The 14,989-nt window shown below is 47.7% G+C and overlaps 1 pseudogene; it reads left to right on the top strand.

Annotated features, from left to right (window-relative positions):
* The first annotated feature begins 1,765 nt into the window (after positions 1–1,765).
* LOC141041398 (uncharacterized) lies at positions 1,766–14,780 on the top strand (annotated as a pseudogene).
* The last annotated feature ends 209 nt before the right edge of the window (positions 14,781–14,989 follow it).

Genomic DNA, 14,989 nt, shown 5'->3' with positions numbered 1-14,989 from the left:
TGCATATGCCGAGTCGAAGACTGTTTTAGTGCTTCCAATATACAACCTCATCCATTCAATGATGTTCTCGATGAAGAATTTCGTGCCGGTTTCTGATTTGGTCAAGAGCAATATAATTTTCTGCTTGCGCATATATGGCAACGGTGGCGGTCCTCTTACTAATGGAAAAGCAGCATTGGAACGTAATAAAGTTCTAGAAGATTTCTCCTCCACATTAGAGAATGATAGCCAGATAACAGTGATGCTTATTTGGCACATCGCAACTGAGTACTGCAATATTGCATCTTCCGATGGGGCACAGGGGCTTCACAGTGGTGCACAGCAAGTTGCCACCACCTTATCCAAATATTGTGCCTATTTAATGTACTTTGTTCCAGAACTGCTTGCCGAGAACTCTACAGACACACTATTCATCGTGCATGAAGTGCTGGAGCAAGTAGAGGATGCGTTGGGTGGTGACAAACCGACTAAGGATAGATTGCTCAGGGTCATCCAGGATTCCGACGGCCCTGACAACCATTCTACCGTAATTGACATTCCTCCAGTCAGCAGCAACATGGATAACATCATCCACGACTCCATCAGCAGCAACAACAACACGGATAACATCATCCACGACTCCAGGGGCAGCAACAACACTGATAACATCATCCACAACTCCAGTGGCAACAACGGCCATACTGCCACCGCCCAAGACTCGGCCACCAACGGCAGTGAAGATAGCATCCTCATCAAAGGATTGAAGCTAGGGAGGGATCTGGAAGCGAAAGGTGTGGACAAACGCTGGAAGGTGCTGGCAGAATTCTGGGCTGAGACCATCATCTACATCACACCGTCGGACAAAGTCGCAGAGCACATGGAACGCCTTGCGCAAGGAGGGGAATTTCTTACTCATGTCTGGGCTCTCCTCACGCATGCAGGCATCCTAAAGCGTGACCACATGATCCCAATACCAGACCAGATACCAACCCCAGACCAGATGCCAACTCCAGACCAGATGCCAACACCAGACCAGACACCAACAAACCCAGAAGATTGTGTGTAGTATTGGTACCTGCATGCTTCCTGTATTTCTCCTTTTTGTTTAGTTTTCTTCCTCTTCAGCTCAGTTCTCATTGTTGCTTTATGACTATGTATCCAATGTATCAACTGCAATCAGAGAGTGTTTGTACTGTACTCCTTTAGGGCTTCATTGTTGTTTCTTCATGCTGATTTTTGTGTTACAATGGCTGGTCCTGTTTGTCTTTGTTGTTCATTCTTCCACTATTCAGCTAATAGACTTGATCTTCGCCATTATGTGACGAAACAAAACAGAGTTCTGTTACTACGGCTGTTCTTGTTACTCTTTTGGCTTTATACTTTTTTGTCTAAAGAATATAGTCTTGCGTTGATATTTGCATGTTTAATTTTTTACCATCTTGGAAGGTTTGTTCTGTTAGATACTGTACATGACTTTCCTACTCTGTTCTGTTAGAGACGGAGGATCCATCTTGGTGATTCTGAAGGTGATAGCAAATTGCTGATTTCCCATGCTTAGAGATTTCTGTATTTATGTTTGGCTACCTCATCAAACATAAATAATTAGGAATTCTTTGCATAGTTTCACAAAACTTATGTGCTAGTACAAAACTAGGAATAAGGATGGTGAAGTGCCTTGCTCGCCAACTGAATAATTATTCGTTTCACTTTATGTGTTCTGTGGCGCCGGGGCCCTCGTCCGCCGGGGCCGAGCTCGGCCTCGATTGCTGCTGCGGGCAGAGGTGGCATGGCCCATGGACCGAGGCCGCCGCCCCCGGCGACCGGCCTGCAGCCTCGACCGGCGACGCCTCAGTACGGGGCGAGGCCGCCTCACTTTGTCGCCCGGCCGTCGCAGAATCAGGTTGCGCCGGTGCTGACGCAGGCAACGCCGCCGCAAACAACGGCTGTTGGAGATGCTACGGGTGCGCCCCGGGATCAATGGGGCGATGACGGTTATAATGCATATGGAGATGGTCAACACCGGGGCTCCTCGTCCACGGGTGGTGGTCGGGGATATGCTTGGCAGAGCGATGGTTCGGCAGAGAGACCTTTTATGGGTCCTACGGGTGGTTTTGTTGAAGGGGAGTCTGGCCCGGGACATCGATACCGGGGTGGTTTCCGTGGTCATCATGGTGGTCGAGGCGGTCGAGGTGGCCGCTATCGTCCACGACAGCTTCCCCCGACTGCTGTTGTTGAGCAGATGGCCGTTGGCGGGGCTGCCGAGGAGTCGGGGTTGTCCGGTCAGGCTATGGAGGTGGTGACGGCTCTCGCTGAATGAGACCATGGGGTCCGTGTCTGTGGAGGCGTCAGACAGGGCTGATTCGGATAGGGCGTCCAAGTGGGCACGCAAGAAGGGAAAAAATGTTATGCTATCATTGTGGCGAGAAGGGCCATTTTATTGCTGAGTGCGTGGCGGAATTATGTGATACTTGTGGCAAACCGGCACATGACTCGGGGGAATGTCCGCTTTTGCGGGATCAGGCACCGTCTCTTATGATGTATATATGGAGTGTACTGTGCTGAACTCACGTTCTTTGAGTCTCCGAATGAGAGGGAGGTTCCTGACGACGCTCAGAGCATGACCACTGAGATTGTCAAAGTGGCCAGAGGAGAGGTCTCCGAGACCCAGATAGTGTAGCGGCTCCGGGAGTTAGCTCCAGGGGACTTCCATTGGGAGCTGGTCAGTCTCGAGGCAAAGGTGTTTAGGGTTGAGTTCCCTTCGGTGGAGGATTTGCAGAGACTGTTGAGTTTTGGGATGTGCAAAGTTCCGGGTACAGATGGTATCCTCGAGTTCCATGAGTGGAAACTGGTTGAGCCTCAGGGTAAGCCTCTTACTCAGGCTTGGCTGCGTTTTTCCGGGCCTCCCTCGAAGCCTATGCAGGTGCTAGGGTCGTGGCTAGCTTGGGCATTATGGTGGGGAAACCTGAGCGAGTGGATATGGATTTTACCAGAGCTCACGGGGTAGCTCGTCTACTGGTTAGTATTTTGGACATTGAGTTCGTGCCTGATGTGGTCAAGTGGTCATATCGAGGCCAGATTTACAGCCTAGTGATTGAGTTTGAGGATGAGAGCCTGTTCGCCGAGGTGGCTAACGGGACTGATGTTGATATGCACGAGGGAGATGACAGCGCGGGAGCTAAGGAGACACCGGTCGATGATCCTGGACGAGAGTTGTCCAAGGGACCGGGGTCCGTTACTCAGACGACCGGGGATGGGACGGTTCCACCCTCCTCGGTGCCTTCGACTTCTTTGAGATTTGGGTCTTTTGAGCCTGCTTCTGCGCCTCCGAGACTTTGGAGTGAGTGGGTGGAGTTTGACGAGGTTTTTGAGCACATGTTACCTGCTTTGGATTTTGAGGATGTTGTGAGTCCCGTCCTTGGGGCTTCGCTGATCTTGGTCAGGGGAGAGGAGGAGGAGGCTCCTTCCACGTTGTTGATTCTCCTCAGATCGAGGGTCCGGCGGTGGAGGTCTTTCCCTCGGGAGGGGGTCCGGGGCTGGTGGTCTCGGTTCCCGCTTCTCCGATCGCGATGACGGAGCTGCAGGTGGTGGTCCCGTTTTATGAAGGGGGCTCGGGGCAGGTGGCCTCGGCGCCCTCTTCTCCTATCGCGGTGGATGAGGATTCAGGGATGGAGGCTTTATCTTCGGGAGGGGGTCCGGGGTAGGTGGCTTCGGCACCCTCTTCTCCTCTCACGAGGCCGGAGCTGCAGGCGGCAGTTCCGCTTTCTGGAGGGGGCTCGGGGCAGGTGGCCTCGGGGCCCTCTTCTCCTGCGGCGCCTAGGGTGGCCGGTCCTCCTCTGGCGCCGGTGAGTCCTTCTTGCCGGCGGGCCGGGGTGGAAGGGGAGCTCGGGCAGGTGGCCCATGCTCCCCCATCCACCGGCTTGGTGCCGTTGAGCGCCCCACCGTTTTCCGGCGGTCCAGCTGGCCCGTCGCTGGAGGCTGACAGGCTGCGTGTTCGGGGTGAAGCTGGAGGCCCCACCCCGGGCAGGATCACTCGGGAGGAGGTGATTGCGTTCGGCGGGATTCCAGACCCGGTTGCTGAGGGGCGACGGTTGAGCTGCCGTCTCCAGGACCATCCGGAGGTTGACGACATACAGCAGCGGTGCGCCATGAGCGCGGCCAAGCTTCGTGACATTGAGGTCACTACTGGTATGTCGGTTAATACCTCAAATTCCATCTTGCATTTTTCTAATGATGAGATTGTTAATAATGCAAACCAATTAGGAATTTCACTAGGTAGTAATGATAGTGAAATTTCAAATTCCGTTAATGATATCCTGGATTTAGAGGCAGAGCGGGCTTTAGAGATGATTCATAACTTAGCAGCGGTTAAACCCATGAATGATTCCGATATTGATGCTTTGGGGGTCAGGGTGCTTGATAATTTTTGTGCGGATCTTGCTCCTACCCTCCCTGAGCCAGAGGAGGAGGATGAGAGTTTTGAGAATGTTGTAGTAAGACCTCCTGAGCCTGGTTGTGAGGACCGGCTGGAGAGTAAGATCATTCCTAAACGCAAATGGAAGCGGAAGATCTACCCGACGTCCGCAGTGCGTAGGAGTGCTAGGATCCGCACGGCTAAAAAAATTCCATGACGAGATATGAAAGGAATCTTTTGGAATAGCAGAGGTCTCAAAGACTTGGCTAAAAGAAGGTTTTTTGCAGAGGCGTCTATCGAGCATAGGTTGGACTTTATCGCATTGTCGGAAACCGGTAGAGATAATTTTTCGCCACAATTTCTCAATACTTTATCGGGCGGTATTGATTTTGACTGGCATTTTCTGCCACCGCGAGGAAGATCGGGTGGGATCTTACTCGGAGTTAGATGCGATTCACTCGAAGTCCGAAGTGTGGTCATGGGAGATTTTGCTGTTAAGTTTAGGGTGCGGTCGAAGGCTGATGGGTTTAATTGGGCTCTGGTGGCGGTATATGGTGCCGCACAGCCGAACTCAAACCTGATTTCTTGGCTGATCTAGTTCGGATTTGCGGCTCTGAGCAGCTTCCAATCCTGGTGGGGGGTGATTTTAACATCATTAGAAGGCGTGATGAGAAGAACAATGATAACTTTGACGGCAGATGGTCGTTCATGTTTAGTACTATCATCGAAAGCTTGGATCTAAGAGAGATAGAGCTTTCGGGAAGAAAGTTCACCTGGGCTAACGCGATGCCAAATCCAATGTTTGAAAAGTTGGATCGTGTACTGGCTAGTGTCTAATGGGAACAAAAATTTTCCTTTGTAATAGTTCAGACACTTTCTCGTGGTATTTCTGACCACACGCCTTTATTTGTTGACTCTGGTGAGGCCACACACTTGGGTAACAAAAATTTATTTTCATTCGAACTTGCTTGGTTTGAAAGAGAAGGCTTCCTTGATCTCGTAGCCAGAGAGTGGGCTAAGGATGTAGGAGGTAGGACTTCTCTTGAGCGTTGGCAGAATAAGATTAGGCACTTGAGAAGTTTTCTACGTGGGTGGGCTAAGCATCTCAGCGGGATCTATAAGGTCGAAAAGGAACGACTCCTTACCCTTATTCAGTCCCTAGATGTAAAAGCAGAAACTACGGTTCTGCCAGCCCCAGAGCTTCATGCCAAGCTTGACGCAGAGATGAGGCTGAAAGAGCTTCTTCGTGAAGAAGAATTAAAGTGGGCATTGCGGGCCAAGGTCCGAAGAGTAGTGCAGGGGGACGCGAACACTCAATTCTTTCACATGATCGCCAATGGCAAACACAGGAAGAAGAGGATCTTTCAGCTTGAACAAGATGAAGGAATGATTCTTGGTCAGGAGAACCTAAAATTATACATTACTGAGTATTACAAGTAGTTGTTTGGGCCTCCAGAGGATAACTATGTGTCTCTGGACGAGTCTAGGATTGAGGATGTGCCTCAACTTACTGCTGTTGAGAATGATATTTTAGCTGCTCCTTTTTCTGAGAAAGAGGTGTTTGAGGCCATCTCGCAGATGAAAAATAATAAGGCTCCCGGCCCGGATGGATCTCCGGCAGAGTTTTATAAGAAGTGATGGCATATTATTAAAGGGGATCTGTTGCCGTTGTTCCATGATTTATTCTCTGGACAGCTTCAGCTTTTTCAACTGAATTTTGGAATGATAACCCTGCTTCCTAAGAAAATAGAGGCTGAGAGAATCGAGCAATTCAGGCCCATCTGTCTTCTTAATGTTAGTTTCAAAAATTTTACCAAGGTCGGGACTATTAGGCTCACACAGATTGCGCATGCTGTGATGCAGCCTACTCAAACTGCTTTCATGCCGGACAGGAACATCCTAGAAGGGGTTGTGGTTCTTCATGAAACGCTCCATGAGATTCACACGAAAAAACTTGATGGTGTTGTTTTCAAGGTTGATTTCGAGAAAGCGTACGATAAAGTCAAATGGCCTTTCCTTCAACAGGCCTTACACATGAAGGATTTTGATTAGCTTGGCAACGCCAGGTAGAATCTTTCACGCAAAAAGGGAGTGTTGGAATTAAAGTGAATGACGACATAGGTCATTATTTCCAGACACATAAGGGCCTGCGACAAGGTGATCCAATGTCTCCTATTCTGTTCAACATTGTGTTTGATATGTTGGCAATCCTGATAGGTAGGGCAAAGGAGGCCGGTCAGGTGGGTGGCTTGGTGCCTCATCTTGTTGATGGTGGTGTGTCCATCCTGTAGTACGCTGATGATACAATCATCTTTATGGAGCATGACTTGGCAAAAGCGAGAAATATGAAGCTGGTGCTATGCTTATTTGAACAATTGACCGGATTGAAGATTAACTTTCATAAAAGCGAGTTGTTCTGTTTTGGTAGAGCCAATGAGGAACAAGAGGCTTATAGGCAATTGTTTGGATGCGAATTGGGGGCATTACCTTTCACATACTTAGGTATACCCATTCACCATCATAAGCTGACAAACAGAGAATGGAAGTGCATCGAGGATCGGTTTGAGAAGAAACTGAGTTGCTGGAAGGGCAAACTTATGTCATATGGAGGCCGATTGATTCTTATTAATTCGGTGCTCACGAGTATGCCTATGTTTCTCTTATCTTTCTTCGAAGTACCAGTTGGGGTTAGGAAAAGGCTGGACTTCTATCGATCCCGATTCTTCTGGCAGAGTGATGAACTAAAGAGAAAATACCGACTCGCCAAATGGGATATCATCTGTCGACCAAAGGACCAGGGGGGCCTTGGTATTGAGAATCTTGAAGTCAAGAACAGATGTCTTCTCAGTAAGTGTCTGTATAAGTTATCAGTTGAGACTGAGGCAACGTGGGCGCACATTCTCCGTAGTAAATATCTGCAGTCCAAGACTTTGTCCCAGGTGACAGTGAGACCAACTGACTCGCCGTTTTGGAAGGGGCTTATGAGAGTCAAAGCTGCATTCTTTAATAGAACAAAGTTTATTGTCGGTAATGGAAACACCACTCGCTTCTGGGAGGATACTTGGCTTGGTGAAACGCCGTTGGCGCTTCAGTATCCGTCCCTGTATCGTATTGTTCAACGACATGATGCTCTTGTTGCAACGATTATGCAGTCAATTCCCCTTAATATTCAGTTTAGGAGGGTGCTTGTTGCGACCGGTGGGAAGCATGGCTTCATTTGGTGAGCAGACTGATGGAGGTTCAGCTAGCTCATCAGCCCGATCAGTTGTGTTGGAAGCTTACTAGGTCTGGAGAGTTCACAGTCAAGTCGATGTATATCGATGTCATTAACTCTAGTGCTATTCCTAGTTCCAAACATGTTTGGAAAGTCAAAGTTCCTTTGAAAATTAAAGTGTTTATGTGGTTTGTACATAAACAAGTCATTTTAACAAAGGATAATTTGATTAAGCGCAACTGGACAGGATCTACTAGGTGTAGTTTTTGTGATCGGGACGAAACTATCAAGCACCTCTTCTTTGATTGCCCGTTGGCGAGAGTTTTGTGGCGCACGGTGCAAATTGCCTTTAACATTACTCCTCCGAATTCGGTCAGTACGTTATTTGGAACGTGGGTTGATGGGATAGAGTCCGAAACAGCTAGACATATTCGCGTAGGAGTATGTGCGTTGTTATGGGCAATTTGGAACTGCAGAAATGATTTGGCTTTTAACAGAACAACAACTATTCATTTTTTGCAGGTTTTATTCCGAGCTACTGCGCTGATCCGTATGTGGTCATTACTCACTCCGACGGAGGCCAGGGAGCGTTTGGTTACTGGATCTGTCCGGTGGGAGATGATAGCGCGGGATATCTTCAACCGGTTTGGATGGCGGTCATGTAATAGGATAGGCGATTAGTTTACCTATCTTTGTTTTGCCAGCCGGTTGTGGCTTTTGGGCCTTTTGTTTTTGGCGTTGTGGCTCTTTGTGAGCTTGCCGTTTTTCTGTTTTCAGACTTTAAGACCTTGTTAAACCTCTTTATTTATCTATAAATGTGGCCGTATGCATCGTTTCGATGCAGAGGCCGGGGAGTCCCCCTTTTCGAAAAAAAAACTTTATGTGTTCTGTGAAACACTATGGAGATCATGTTCTTATACTCCGACCTGACTGATCCAAGTTTGAATTCTTTGGAAAATGGACGAAGATTGACACCTATTCCTGAAGGAGAAATTTGCATTTGCTGAAACATTGCAAGTCTATAGTGCTAGTCCAACCTTGTGCAGGATACTGGTTTGTGCGGAACTTGGCATTGTTGATGTAGGATCAGATGAGGCGTTGGCTCCTTGAGGCAACAAGCTCTTCAGTATGGATACAACATAATGACGGAGGCTGAAATATATGTACTTTCTGAGGGCGGCTAATGCAAAAGGCTAAAGTATCTCTTCTGTTTTTTGGGTTGGGTTATCCTCTGAAATTTATCGTCGACATTGGTAGGCCATGTAACAAATACGATGGAATAAAATATTATGTTCCCTTCTTGGGAATTTTCGGAGTTTCTTTGAGAGGAGAACCTACCGCGCAAGCTTTTATATGTGATTCCATAAGACTCTCGTTTCCTGGTACATCCTTTTTATGCAATTTCAGTCGATCTATATATGTATTCTTGATCCTTTAAACTTTTATAGTAACAATATATGTTCGACCAAAATAAACCGTAGATTACTGTCATGCCAAAGGCATGCTATCACGTTCTACTGCCGGCCATTTTTTCGTGAGCAAAGTGAAAAGAGCAGAACTCAATTAGTTTGCACCCTTTTCAGTCAGTCACATTCCAAACAGACTCGAGAATTTGAATGACACCCTCCAGGCACAAAACAGCATACCTTTGACCATCTCCATGATTTGGGAATTTCTCAGCAGATAGCAAAAAGGCACACACATATTTTCTCTACAGTCAACCTCTGCTTCCATTGCTTCAGTCTGATGTTGGTATTGACTAGACAACTTCCGGAAGCAAAGTTCCCAAAAAAAGCAGGTAAAAAAATCAGCATATATAGTAGGTAGCGCAATTACTCGGTAAACTGAAAGAGAAAAACATGCAGCCAGATTGCAGTACGCACATAATTTAGCTACATTGCGATCAAGTATTCTCAGACGGGGAGTGCTTCGGTACAAACACCACCACCCCCCCCCCCCCCCCCCCCCAAGAACGTATAATGGATAGTATGGTCATTTCACATTAGGTATAGGAATACCCACCCCGACGCCGTACGCCCGCCCGCGTATGCCGCGCCCGTCGCTGTACGTCGCGCCCCGTATGCCCGCCCGCGTACCCGCACCCGTCGCCGTACGCCCGCACGTCTCCACGTTGCGTCGATAGTTATTGAAAAAAAAAAACGTCACGGGAGCCGCCGAAGCCCGCCGTTGTAACCCTAAACCCTAAACGCATCCACGCCGTCTCCTCGTCAGCCCCCGTCTCCACGAAGTCGCCGTCGCCCGGGTCCCCGCCCAAACAGGCCGTCGCGCGTGCCCCGGCGCCGTTGCCGCTGCCACCGCGTTCCTTTCCCATCGCCCAGATGGCCGCCCACCCGTGATATTCGTCGCCGCCTTCCTCCGCCGACTCCGCCTGCTACAACCAGCCGTCGTCCTCACGCCGTCGACACCTGCCTCGGCCGGCCATCAACGTCACGCCGTCAGCGCGTTCGTCATCGGACAAAATGGATCCAGCTGAAATCCTCGCCGCCTTGCAAGAGGTTGGTTTGAGACGTCATTGTGCTTGATGAACAAATTATTTTAGGATGATGTTACACGGTGTTCGATTTATCTTAGATTTTTTTTAACGTGTATAGTTAGAGGAGGAGGGCGATTATGATGGCGAGGACAACGAAACCTTGTCACTGAATATGGGTGAACCTGCTGAGGAGAACTACATGAGTTTGGATGAATCTTATAGTGGCAATGTAAGTGTGATCAATGTTGATAAAAACAATAAATATGATAAACTGCACGGACAATTACATGTTTTTTTGCATCATGCAGCGACATGGCGACGATGATGATGATATGGATATAGATGATTCATTTGCTGAAAGTGCACTCGGGGTATGTTTTTAAAAAAATAGGAGAAGATATGACATAATAACCATATGAGCGCTTACATGTATTTTTTTGAAATGTGCGCAGATGGACGAGGACGGGGACTTTGTGAGGAATATTGTGGATGATGAAAGTGACAAATCACATGTTGATGCATCTCATGATGACAGCTCCAGCAAAGTAAGTTTTGAAACTCCTACATACATTACATATTAAAATAATAACTGACTGACATACATGGTTTCATGCATTAATTTACAGGGAGATGTAGATGGTTCAAGTGGGAAGGATGAGCATGTTGGTGATGATCTGTTTAATTTTGACATCGGATTTGATGAATATCAGCAAGAATCATTGGACATGCATTGGAAGGTCATGAGGAAGACGTTCAGGTCACTAGGAGAGGCTTACATTTTTATAACCAGTATGCTTACGAGCGTGGTTTCAGCGTAAGAAAAGACTCGCTGAAATATTCGAAAGGTCGTGAGGGAACTATGCGCTTGAGAAAGTATATGTGTGCGAGAGCTGGGAAACGATAGGCAAAACTTTGTACAATGGAAGGCAGGACCCGCAGGCTCAGAGGGGAGACTCGTTGCTTCTGCGATGCGCATATAACTTTGAAACTTGATAAAGAGCGTGATGTTTGGTATGTCAGCAGTTTCAGTGATGATCACAGTCACGTTCTAGCTAGACCAGATGAAGTCACGTTTCTTCGGTCTCATAATCAGATAAAAGAATATCAGAAAACTGAGATCTTAACTATGGCAGGTGCTGGAATCAGGAAACATATGATTTATGATAATCTTGTCAGTAGGTACGGGTCATATGCAAAGGCTGGTTTTGGGAGGAAGAAGCTTTATAACATGTGTTATAGAGAAAAAATGAAGTTGCTTGCACAAGGTGATGCGGACACTGCCATTGGGATCATGATGACCAGAAGAGAGAGGGATCCAGATTTCTTCTTTGAGCACACTGTCGATGATGAAGGAAGGCTGAAAAACCTATTCTGGTGTGATTCTCAATCACGTCGAGACTATGTTGACTACGGTGATGTGACCGTCTTCGACATCACATACATGATGAATAGGTATGGCATGCCATTTATACCTTTTGTCGGTCTGAACAACCACTGTTGCACCACGGTATTCGGTTGTGCTCTTGTGTCTGACGAAACGGAAGATACATATGTCTGGCTGCTTCAGACGTTTTTGAGGGCTCACTGTCACGTTTTTGAGGGCTCACTGTCAGAAGAGGCCCAGGTCAGTAATTACTGATGGAGATGCAGCTATGATTAAGGCCATCAGAAAGGTACTTTCGGAGGTTTGGCATCGTCTTTGCTCGTGGCATATTGAGAAGAACATGCAGAAACACCTTCATCATAACTCTCTAAAGGAGTTCAGGTCTCTACTTTATTATGCCACTTCAAAAAAAGTATTTGAGGAGAGATGGGCAGCGGTTACCGCCAAATGGCAGTCGGAGAAAACAAAGACATGGTTACGTAGGATGTACAAGAAGAAAAGGCTTTGGGCTGCATCATATCTGTCTGGTGGGTTTTTCCTAGGTATGTAAAGTAACCAGCGAAGTGAGAGTCTGAATTCATGCCTTCACTTGCATCTAGACTCCGGTATGACTATTGTTGATATGATTGTGCACTATGAGAACTGCATAGTTCGTCTCCGTGAGAACGAGGTGCAATTATAGTCCCTAACAGGACGAGAAACGCCATCCGAACAAATTCATCGTCCGCATTTTTATTTCTCACAATCTTCTGAATGAGATCATCAATCAAGATTTTACCAGTCTTTTTGTTAACAAAACTAACTGGAATTTTCTTTACTGCTTTCCCTTGATCCATACTCAAAAAACAAGAAACATCCACTCTTCGTTCTTCAAACCAAAAATAGCGAACACATCATCAGGCCTCAGTGAAATCAACCCTTTCTTTCCGGCTGCCTCTTGTACCATGAATTTTTAGTACTTGGGTTGAAACCTTGAATCATAAGCGCAAGCAAATTATCACGCATCTTCACAGATGGTATTCGTAACATGCCCTCCATCTCCGTTTCGTAAAATGTGAATCGCTGACTTGGTGTCAAATTATTAACAAGACTAACCCACTTTTCTACGGAACATGCAATCACGCCATCGATGTCCATACTGCATATAATAATATCTATGTGACGTTGCATCTAGCTGAGATGTTATATTAGAATGAAACATATTGACAGAGATACCTATCTGACGGTGACCAGTGTGGGCGGCGGCGGGCGCTGACGGCGGGCAGTGCGGGTGACGGTGTGCGCTGACGGTGACCCGTGTGCGTGAAGACGGGCGCTGACGGCGGGCAGTGCGGGTGACAGCGTGCGCTGACGGCGACCCGTGTGCGTGACGACGGGCGCTGACGGCGACCAGTTCGGGCGACGGCGGGCGCTGACGACGACCAATGCGGGTGACGGCGGGCGTTGACGGCGACCAGTGTGGGGTGACGGCGTGCGCTGGGGGTGATGGCGGGCGGGATCAGATCGGGCGCGTCATTGTCACGTACGAGGTGGAAAGGGCACGCACGACGTTGATTGGGCACCGACGTCCGAGATTGTCGGGAATATTCCCTCAGATAGCGACGGCTCGTAGAGATATTTACTGCGTCGGGCCTGATAATCCCCAAGTGCAAGGAATCATCGTAGCAATTTCCAAAGGTGGAAGTGATAAGTGTAATAGTCGAACCCACAAGGAGCTAAAGGTAAGATCAATATTCTCTCAAGCCCTATCTGCCACTGATACGACTCTACGTACACCGAACGTTTGCTTCCAACTAGCAACGAGAGATAAAACTATGCTGTGGGTATGAAGAGGATAACTTTGTATGATATCGGAGAGCTAGAATATAGAAGTAGGTGCTGTTACCATAAAGTTAGAATCTATTACTAAATATTATAAATAGCGAGTGTGGAATAATGGTGGATCGGTGTGCGGAATTGTCCTAGGCAATTATTAACAAGACCGGTAGTCGTCATTGCAATTTCATATGAGGGAGAGGCATAAGCTAACATACTTTCTCTACTTGGATCATATGCACTTATGATTGGAACTCTAGCAAGCATCCGCAACTACTAAAGATCATTAAGGTAAAACCCAACCATAGCATTAACATATCAAGTCCCCTTTATTCCCATACGCAACAATCCCTCTTACTCGGGTTTGTGTTTCAGTCACTCACCAACCCACTATAAGCGAATCATGAACGTATTGCAACACCCTACAGCGGGAATCCCTCACGCTTGCGCGACATGGAGGGCACCATAGGACAACACCAAAATAAAACATACAACTCGTACCAATCTATATCATCAATCAACCCAAGGACAAAAGATATCTACTCAAAACATCATAGGATGGCAACACATCATTGGATCACAATATGTAGCATAAAGCACCATGTTCAAGTAGGGATTACAGCGGGGTGCTGGAGAGTGGACCGCGTAAAAGAGATGAGGATGGTGATGATGATGGTGATGTTGATGAAGACGATCACCGTGGCGATGATTCCCCTCCCGATAGCACTCCGGCGCCACCAAGAGAGAGGAGGAGAGGTTCTCCCCCTTGTGCTTCCTCCTCCATGGCCTCCCCCCTCTGGTCCTTGGCCTTCATGGTGATGATGGCCCCTCCGGGATACTCCTCCATGGCCACCGGTGATGATGGCCCCCTCCGGCAGGGTGCCGGAGAGGGCCTAGATTGATTTCTCGTGGCTACAGAGGCTTGCGGCGGCGGAACTTCCGATCTAGGTTTCTTTCTGGAAGTTTGGGTATATATGAGAGGTGTTGGCGTTGATTTCACGTCAGGGGGGTTTCCGGGCTGTCCACGAGGCAGGGGCGCGCGCCCCCCACCCTCGTGGGCAGCCCGGGACTCTTCTGGCCTACTTCCGGTACTCCGTGGGCTTCTTCTGGTCCAAAAATGATCTCCGTCAAGTTGCACGTCAATTGGACTCCGTTTGGTTTTCCTTTTCTGCGATACTCTAAAACAAGGAGAAAACAAAAACTAGCACTGGGCTCTAGGTTAATAGGTTAGTCCCAAAAATCATATAAAAGTGTATAATAAAGCCCATTAAACATCCAAGATAGATAATATAACATTATGAATACTTCATAAATTATAGATACGTTGGAGACGTATCAGGGCCCGCGGTGATCAGTTTGCAATCAATACCCACCCGACGTGATATAACCGTCAGTCGTGCTTTTGTCCTACACCGATCGAGATTTTCTAATTCAATTTTAATAAGCGTCTGTCTGTAATTAACTCTATTTGCAGGAGATGTAGAGTCAATATAGTCAGTGCATCTCTCCTTCGCATCCGCCAAACGGGCCCATATTTTTTCCACATGCTACAGTGACCATGCAGGGCACGCGCGCAAAAGTTTGTCGTGTTTGGACGCTCTATGTAATTTCTATGATTTTCCGGGCCGAAAACCTCTAAAATACTGCGCGGACGTGACGCAACGTGTGTTCGTTGTCAGATTTCGTTCATTT

The sequence above is a fragment of the Aegilops tauschii genome, chromosome 2 (assembly GCF_002575655.3).
Source record: "Aegilops tauschii subsp. strangulata cultivar AL8/78 chromosome 2, Aet v6.0, whole genome shotgun sequence".
Classification (NCBI taxonomy): domain Eukaryota; kingdom Viridiplantae; phylum Streptophyta; class Magnoliopsida; order Poales; family Poaceae; genus Aegilops; species Aegilops tauschii.
The sequence above is the reverse complement of the archived record's forward strand: the minus strand, read 5'-3'. Positions and strand labels throughout refer to the sequence as shown.